We start from the raw sequence: 8946 nt of genomic DNA, 5'->3' as shown, positions 1-8946 counted from the left end.
AGCATCCCACTTGCAGTGGGGACCATCATCCCGGGTGCTGCGGGCCGGGATGCGGGATCCGCAGCATCCTCCCGCATCCCACCGCTCACCAGGAAAGGCCTTAATGAGCCTTAATCCTTATTTTTTCCAGGCATTAACATTTCTGGGATGTTGTTCTCTGCCGTCACCTGACGTCTGAGGCATTTCGGGGGGGGGGGGGTTGATGCCTGGTTTTGTTTCCCTCTTCCCGGAATAACCGGAGAACAAACCGAAAACCCCAAGAAAGGAATAAACCAAACCCCGGGTGGGGGCGTCTGCGGGGTCAGGAAAATTCCAGAAAGGTGGAAAAAAATCCCAACCCCACCGTGTTTATTTAGCTCAGGAAAACCCAAATGAAAGCCCTCCCGGCGCTATTGAAGGCGGGATGTGCATTGTGCCGAATGGGGCCCGCGCAGGGAGGTGGGGGGGAACAAAGCAGTGGGAACCCCCTGTGGGGAGGGCGCGAGGAAGAGGAGGAGGAAGGTGAAGAAGAGGAGGAAGAGGAGGATGAGGATGAGGTGCGAGTGCTCCTCATCTGCTCCAGCACAAAGCCATTCCCTCCCTGGAGCCGATATTCCCGAAGGAATGATGTCAAGGGAAACATGGGGGGACAGTAAAATAATACATGTCATTAGTTTTCTTTTCCTATTATTTTTAATTATTATATTTAATTTCTATTCGTTTATTTTTCCATTATTTTGGTTTTCCTTTTTTTTTTTTGCTATTCCTTCATTTTTTGATTCATTTTTATCTGTATCTTCGCCTCTTTTTTATCCTTTATTTTTGTATTTCTTTATTTTCCCATCCCTTTCTTTTTACTCTTATTCCTTTCATTTTTACCCTTTTAATTTCTATCCTTTTTTCATTTGTTTTATTCCTTTATTTCTGCTTCATTTTAATTTTGACTCTTTTTTCTTTCTTTACTTTCTCATCCTTCTCTTTACCTTTATACTTTTTTATCCTTTATCCTTTCGGTTTTCCTTTTACTTTCCCCTTGTCTATTCCCACATCATTTGACATCTCCTTCCTTTAAAGCCTCTATTTTGCTACTCCTACTCCTGCATCTTTCCTCCTGCATTCATTCATTCCCTTATCAATCACTTCCACATCCATTTGCTGTTGCTATTCCATTGGTTTACCTCTCCTATCACTTCGATCATGTTTAGTTTCCCATTTGCTTCCTTCTTGCCTGGCTTTATTCAGACTTTCATGTATTCTTTATTCTTTATTTCAGTTTATTTTATTATTTTTTCATCGTTATTTCATTTTTCATTTATTTTATTATTCATTTTTATCCCCCCAGTTCATTTCCCTTCTGTTTTGCTTCTTCTTTCCATTTTCCCCTTCTTGTTGCCTCTCTGTGCCTCACTTCTGCATTATTCATTCCATTATTTCCCTTTCTGCCTTCACTTATTTTGCACTATTTTACTTTTGCTTCGTTTTCCTTTGAATTCTTTCACTTTCATGTTATTTATTCTTTCCCTTTTGCATTATTCTTCAAATAAACCAATTCATTTTGCCCATTTTCCACCATTTTTCCCCATATCCAGCCTTTCCAGCGCATCCACCTCAGCTCACCCCCCATCCTTCCATTTGTTACGTCCCGTGTCTGCCAAAACCCAGGGCTAAACCCATTCAAAACCCTATTTTAAAGTGCTTAAATGGAATATTTCCTTTCTGAAACACAAGAATTAGAATTAAACTCATCATTATTATTACTGCAGAGGGTGGATGGGGTGATGGGTGATGGGTAGAGGAGGAAAAAGGGGGTTTAGGGGACTTTAGATGGAAAAATGAACTTATTGGGGGAGCTGACACTGCAGAAATGGGTCTTTTTGGGGGTCCCATACTGCAAAAATGGGTTGATTGGGGGATATCAGGCTGGGAAATAAGGTTTATTGGGAGACCCCCCCACTGCAAAGGAAATGGGTCTGATGGGGTGGAAATGGGGGCTCTTGAAGACTGCAGGAGTAGGTTTATTGGGGGACCCCAATGCTGCACAAAGGGGTGTTTTGGGGCATCCCCTACATCAAAAATAGGTTTACTGGGGGATACCAGTGCTGGAGAACTGGGTTTTTTGCGGGAATCCCACTGCAGAAGAAATGGGTCTCTTGGGTAAGCACATCCTCCACAAACTGATCTTTTTTGGGGGGATTCTAACCCTGCAAAACTAGGTTCATTATGGGGAGACCATGCTGGGGAAATGAAGGGTTTGGGGGACCCCAATAACGCAAAGAATGGGTTTTATTGAGGGGCTGGAATGAATCTTGTTGGAGACCCCATGCAGCACAACCAGGTCTGGCTGGGGGGACCCAACCAGCAGGGACTGGGACGGTTGCTCCAGTGTTGGGGATCAGGGATGTTTCAGGATGCAGCCAGCCCTGGCAAGGCCTTTCCTGCCCTAAAATGGGGACTTTGGGGTGCATTTTGCAGGCTGTGTTTGCTGAACGTGCAGGTCAGGGATCAGGGAATTAGAGGATTAACAGGGAAAATCACACGGGGATAAGGAGCAGCCCCTGAGCCACAAACCTGCTACCGGTGACACCATTTCCCAAAACCAGGCTTTGGCAGCTTTAATCCTTCTTTAGGGGCTCAAGGGCACTTCCCACGTGGAATGGGCTGGGAAACCCCTGCAACCCTTGGTGTAAACCTGGAACCCCACTTTGCAATCCTGGGGTGCCTTATGACAAGCCTGGGGACCCCGCTGTGTAAATCAGAGCTCTTCTCTTAACATTGGGACCCCATGTGATAAATCTAAGGTGCCTTTTCTTCACCCTGGGTGCCTTTTTGGAGCCTTTTTACCTTTTTTGTAGCCTTTTTACCCATTTTTGCTACCTTTTTACCCATTTTTCCAGCCCTGGAGGAATTTTTCCATGGTTGGGGCCCTTTTCAGCCAACCTGATGCTCTCTTTCCTCTCTCCCATTGACCGAGCATCATCTGGCAAAGCATTTTGATTCCCCTGTGAAAGGCAGGGGGCTGCAGTGTTTCTTGCCTCCACATCCCCATGCTCAATGGGACCATCTCACCAGCTTCAGCACCAAATATCTTCCCCATAAGGGATGTATCCAGTCCCAGAGAGGGATGTTTGTGCCTCCCTCGTCTTCCTGGCCATAAAAGAAAGGGGATTTGGGAGCATCTTAAGAGCAAAAACCAGGGGTCACTTTATGTATAATGCATTGCTTAAGAATAGAAAGGCTGGGACTTCTCATTGCTCGTCTTTAGGAGCTTTTATGTAGCCTGAAGAATTAGAGTTTTGCTAGATTTCTATCATCCACTTCCATTCCTCGGCATGATTTCCCATTTCCAGGCAGGAAAAAGCCCTTAATATATATAAAATTATATATATTCATAATTTATTATTATTATTATTATTATTATTATTATTATTATTATTATTATGCACTTCTAAAACCAAGCCTAAAAGCTGCAGGAGGATGCTCGAGGGCAGTTCTCTGGGTCGAGATTCCAATAAACCCAGGCTAAGCAGCAGACCCAGACGTGGGATTTGGGAGCACGTGGCCCAGCAGGAAATACCTTCGAGCATCTATAGTTTGATTTCAGTTTGATGAATAACGGGTCTGTTCTTCCTTGTGACGGATTAAGCTGGAGGCAGCTACACTTGAGGTTGGGTTCTCCCTTTCCATGCTGGTCCCTTTGCAGGGAAAAGGGGTTAGCAATGTATACCTTTGTATTTTATATATAACTATATATACATATGTGGGATGTGTGTGTATGTATAGATTATAGCATAGCTCAGACTGAGTGATTTCAAAGCTCCCCCCCCAAGTGCTGCAAGAATCATCAATACAACCCAAATCTCCTTTTTTTCTCCACTTGACACACCAGGATGGACCCACTGCATTGGGCATCTTCCCCTTCCACATATCCCTGCCGTTATGTGGGATGCTAATCCTGGAAAACTCAGCTGAGAAGGATTTATTGGGGGGGGAACCCATTAAATCAGTGCATTTCACAGGCTCCATAGGCTCTGCAGGCGGGTGAGGGGCTGCGATGGGACGTGCTGCTTGTGGCAGCTCAATGGGGTGGATCCGGGGCTTTATTTACATTAAATTGCTCCCGCTGGTGCATAGGGCTGGAAAATGGGAAGCGACGGCTCCAGCGGCTCCGTTGGCTCCGGCCCCGGCTGTTCCCAACCGGCTGAGCTGGAATAATTGGCAGGGTTTTTGTTCGAGGTTATCCCAGTCTCGAGGAGGGTTTATCGCTGCTGCTGAGGGAGAAAATGCAACCGAGAGGGGAAGGAGGCTGAACCCAAAGGGGTTCCTGCACCTTCCGGGCTTTCCATGGCCCAAAATCATGGGAATGTTGTGGTGGAATTGGGGCTGGTTTAAGGGAAATTCGGGTCTTCAGGCAGGTTTGGTGCCATCCTCTTCACATTGTTGTGGTTGTGGTTGCATGATCCTTTTACCCTCCTCTTCATCAGCATCCCCTATCCCAGCTCCCCTGTATCTCCCAGTGTGCATTGACCTGGGAATCTTGGTGACTTTACATTGGTCCTTCCTCTATTTGCTTGACCCGGGAAGGTCCAAACCGGCCACATCATCCCAAGGAAGTGGCACCAACCCAAGGGGCAAATGTCTTGACTGGTCCTGCTCTAAAGAGGATGCTGGAAATACCAATTTGCTCCTCAGGAAAAGAGCCATCACCTTCCCTTGGCCATGGGGCTGTGGCTTCTGGTCGGAGGAGAAAGCCTGGTTGATATCTCAGCCTCTTCTCCCTGGAGCAGCGTGGCTCATCCAACCCGATGCTATTCGCATCCTTGTTGGGAGAGCAGGAACTCCAGGCTGACTGAAACGGAAGCAAAGACTCCATTTCAAAGGGTAGGAAAAGGAAGAAGCCGAGTGGTAGATAAATAATCACAGCCCAGGAGAGCAAAGCAGGAGGATGCGACCCCATGGAAACGGTGGGAATGGGGTCGAGTCTCAGCTGGGACCCTGCATCCAACCCATGGTGTGAACAAGAGATGCAGGTCTTGGTGTGAGCAAGGGATGAAGGTCTTGACGTGGGTAAAAGATGCAGCAAGGCTGAGCTGGAGAACCAGAGCATCAAAAGGAGGATATGGAGCTAACACTGGAGATAAGCACAGCTTGGGGATCTCGATTGCTTTGGGTGGACCGAGTCGCATGCAAAGCCACCAGAAGCTTTGCATAGGGAGCTCCCCAGGTTTGCATGCTCCTGGCTCTCATTTACAGGCAGCTCAGAGCACTGCAATGAGGCTTTGGCCCTCGTGGTCTTAATGTCAGCCACAAACTGAAGCTGGAGGAGAAAATCACCTAGCAATGGGTCAGCAGAGGGCAAAGGGAGAAGTATTGAGTGCCCAAGTACTCCCCATTGCTCCCAAGGCAGCTTTTGGTCCCCAGATCCCTTAATAGAGCAACGAGAAGGACTTGGAATGGGGGAAGACTTTGTGTCAATGACCTCAAAGTGGCTCAAAACCATCTGGCTGGGGGGGATCTGAGCAGGGATGGATGGAGATGCATGGCTCCAGTACATCCCAGTTCCATCACATGGGAAGAGCATCACCCATAGCATCCACCCCTAAAGGTCCTGGAGGGGAGAGCTTAAACCTTGACTTGCTTTGAGGTGGGATGTGTAATGATGGGTCTGAGTAAAGCAGCTGGAGGTGACACCAGGCTTATTTTGCCCTAAAATTGTATTATGTGCCCCAAAAGCAATGTGAAATCAGGCTTGGTGCAGCTGTGGAATACGGTCATCCATTCATAGACAAACCTACTCATCATTTGGACAAGAGACCTAATTCCATGGAATTACATCCTCAGCATCCTGGTACCAGTCTTAACTGTCAGGCCCATCCCACCTAAGCCCAGTTTACATCCTAAATCCACTGTTTACCTCCTGCAATTGGAGATAAGAGCCTGGATCTGGAACCGCTCCCACCAGTGCAGGTGATGCTGAGCCTGGCTCACTGCCACATTAAATAACCTGGGGAGAGCTTGCTCTGTTTGTTTTTCCCTGCCAGCATTCCCAAGATCCAAGCGGATCATTCCCAATGGGTGGTGGGACCTTCCTGGTGATGAGCAACTACATTGGGCTTCTAGCATCTTTATCAGAGCCACACTCCTGGTGTGCAAGGATTCTGGAAGTGATTGCATCCCACTTAAGGATGGATGCTCTTGGAGGAAGGGGTTTTGCATCTCCCCAATGCCATCTGACAGTGGGATGGCCAAACAAAGTCATGGTGTGCTCCAAAATGGGCTCCAATCCTCTATTCATTATAAGCAGTTCATCCTTGCTCTAGAAAATGGCTTTTTGGGCAAATCTGGGGGTTTCTGCAGCAAAATATCTCCCTGGGAGGTGCCCAGGAGCTGGGTGAGGGGCTGTGGAGCATCTCCATAGCATCCCCATGCATCTCCAGCATGGGGAGGGCATCCGATTGTTGCTCACTGCACACATGGAGGGATCAACACCCTGTATGTGCAGGAAAAAGCCACCCAGCTCCATTTGTTCCACCAGAATCCCACCACTCCACCAAGCAATGGAGGGATCTCAGCTTTACATCCCCATCGGGATGCAGGATCAGCATCAGCGCCGGCTTTTCCTGGCATGGTAAATAAATCCAGGAGTGTTTGCTTTGCTTTGAGGGGTGTTCCTGGCAAACCTGGCCGAGTTCCCCAGGATTTAGCAGTGATAACATCTTTGCTCCTCCTAAGAAAAGTCAAAATACCCGGAGCAGGTCCTGCGGGAGCTTTTCCAAGGGTAAAGATCCATGCGGGAGGTTGCCAAGCACTCATAGGTGACTGGACCCACGCAACCGGTTGTGGGGCTGGTGAATCACTGCATTCAATGTGGGTGAAAACCCTTCGACCCAGGCTCCTCTGCCTTTATTTTGGATAGCAGGGATGAAAAACAAGTGCTTGGGATGGGCTGGAAACTTCTCAGACCAGTTGTGCCATGTCTTCTCCAGCCCCATCCCAAAATGATCCCTCCTTGGTGCTTTCATCTCGGCATCTCGCTCCGGCAGGTTGGGGTTTGGGATTGCAAATAGGAGGGCAGGAGGAAAGTCCCTCCAAAGGCATTTCCACCCCAAATCTGTTGCAATTCAGACGTTCATGTATGCCATTTGTATGAGGGATGATGCTGAACATCCTCCACAGTGCAAACCAGGCACTGAAAGCACCATCTGATCCCACTGGAAATAGGAAAAGCTCAAAAGGGAAGAGAAATCTCACCATAGATTGGGAGTAATCCAAATAAGAGGGAAAAAAATCCCAGAAATCTATAATATAGAGATAAAAGCTGGTTTATAAAATGGTTTTGTTGCATTTTGTCCTCAATCTGCAGCAAAATGATGGTGGATGGAGGTTCAGCATCATGAGCAGGTTGGTGGTACCCAAAGTGATACCCAAATGAGAGGTGGAAAAGCCATTATTAGAGTCATGAATGAGGCAATAATTCCTTATTTAAGGGAAAATGGATTATTTTTTCCCAAGGGAAAACCTTAGGAAGAGACCACTTGGATTGGGGTTGAGTCAATGGCTAAGGCAAGGAGGGGATGCTCAGGGCTGCTTTGGAGCTTTCCCATCCAAATCCATGGTGTTTGGCTTCACTGAGGTGGGATTGCTCACCAAACCAGGGCTGAGGTGGGATTTTATTGGCTTTTGCATGGAGTAAATGCCTGGAGTGAAGCAATTCTTGCAATTAGAGGGGCTGGTTTCCTCTGTCTGCATCACTAGTCTGTAACAGAGGCTGGAAGAAGGGTTAAATTCCTTCCAAAATGGTAACAGCGCAAATAATTCCCTGGATTTATGGTGTACTTGGGTCTTCTTTCAAAATTAAAAAGGATATATATAATCATTTTTAATTTCTATTAATTTTTAATGATAACTATAATCTTTCTAATTTAATGGGCAACTTTTTCTGGTTAAAACCAAGGGGGATTGAAGCAAAGTGATGCTCAGAGGCAGGTGAAACCAAGCCCAGGATGGCCCAGCCAGGACAACAGAATCCTTTTCCAGCCATTCCCGAAAAATCCCAACCTCAGGTGGTGCTGTGGGAGAAGCAGAGATGGAGCTGGGGGTCACTGGTGGCTCTCATAGATCTCTGAACCCATTTTGGGGCTTCCTATTCCTTGTCTTCACAACATCCCCACTCAGCAGCAGCGTGGGGGCCCTCTGCTTGTGTTCTTCCAGGAGAAATCCAGGTGTTTTCCACCCTCAGTTTGGTTTATGGGCTCTCATGGAGCAATGCTCTCTAATGTCTGATCCCCTCGAAGGTCCCTCGGCAAGGGGGAATGTTGGGAATTTGGCTTAAATGTGAGACGGGGCAAGGTGGGAAGGGGGGAACCATGGCAGGAGTGGTGCGGGAGGAGCAACCACGTGTAAACCTGTTGCAAGCCCATTGTAAGCCTATTACAACCCTGTTGCAAGCCTGTCACATGCCTGTTGCAAGCCCACACAAGCCTATTACAAGCCAGTTGCAAGCCCGTTGTAAACCCCTTGCAAGTTCATTGCAATCCCCACTGCAAGCTCCTTTCAACCCCATTGCAAGACTGCTATGAGCCACTTGCAAGCCCATTGCAAGTGTATTGTAAACCTCTCTCTACCACCTTGCAAGCCCCTTGCATGCCTGTGGCAAGCATATTGCAATCCCATTGCAAGCCCCCTATAATCCTGCAACAACCCCACTGCAAGCCAGTTGCAAACCCATTGTAATGCCCTTGCAAGTCCATTGCAAGCCCCCGTGTGCTGGGCTGCACCCCCAGAGTGTGAGCAGCAGCTCAGGGAGGGGATCCTGCCCCTCTGCTGTGCTTCCATGAGACCCCACTTACAGCACTGTGTGTGGTGCTGGGGTCCTCAGCATAAGGACATGGAGCTGTTGAATGTCATCTATAGGGATGCTGGAGAGGGATTCTCCATTAGGGACTGGAGCCATAGGACAAGGGGTGATGG

The sequence above is a fragment of the Melopsittacus undulatus genome, chromosome 12 (genome assembly GCF_012275295.1).
Source record: "Melopsittacus undulatus isolate bMelUnd1 chromosome 12, bMelUnd1.mat.Z, whole genome shotgun sequence".
Lineage (NCBI taxonomy): Eukaryota > Metazoa > Chordata > Aves > Psittaciformes > Psittaculidae > Melopsittacus > Melopsittacus undulatus.
The sequence above is the reverse complement of the archived record's forward strand: the minus strand, read 5'-3'. Positions refer to the sequence as shown.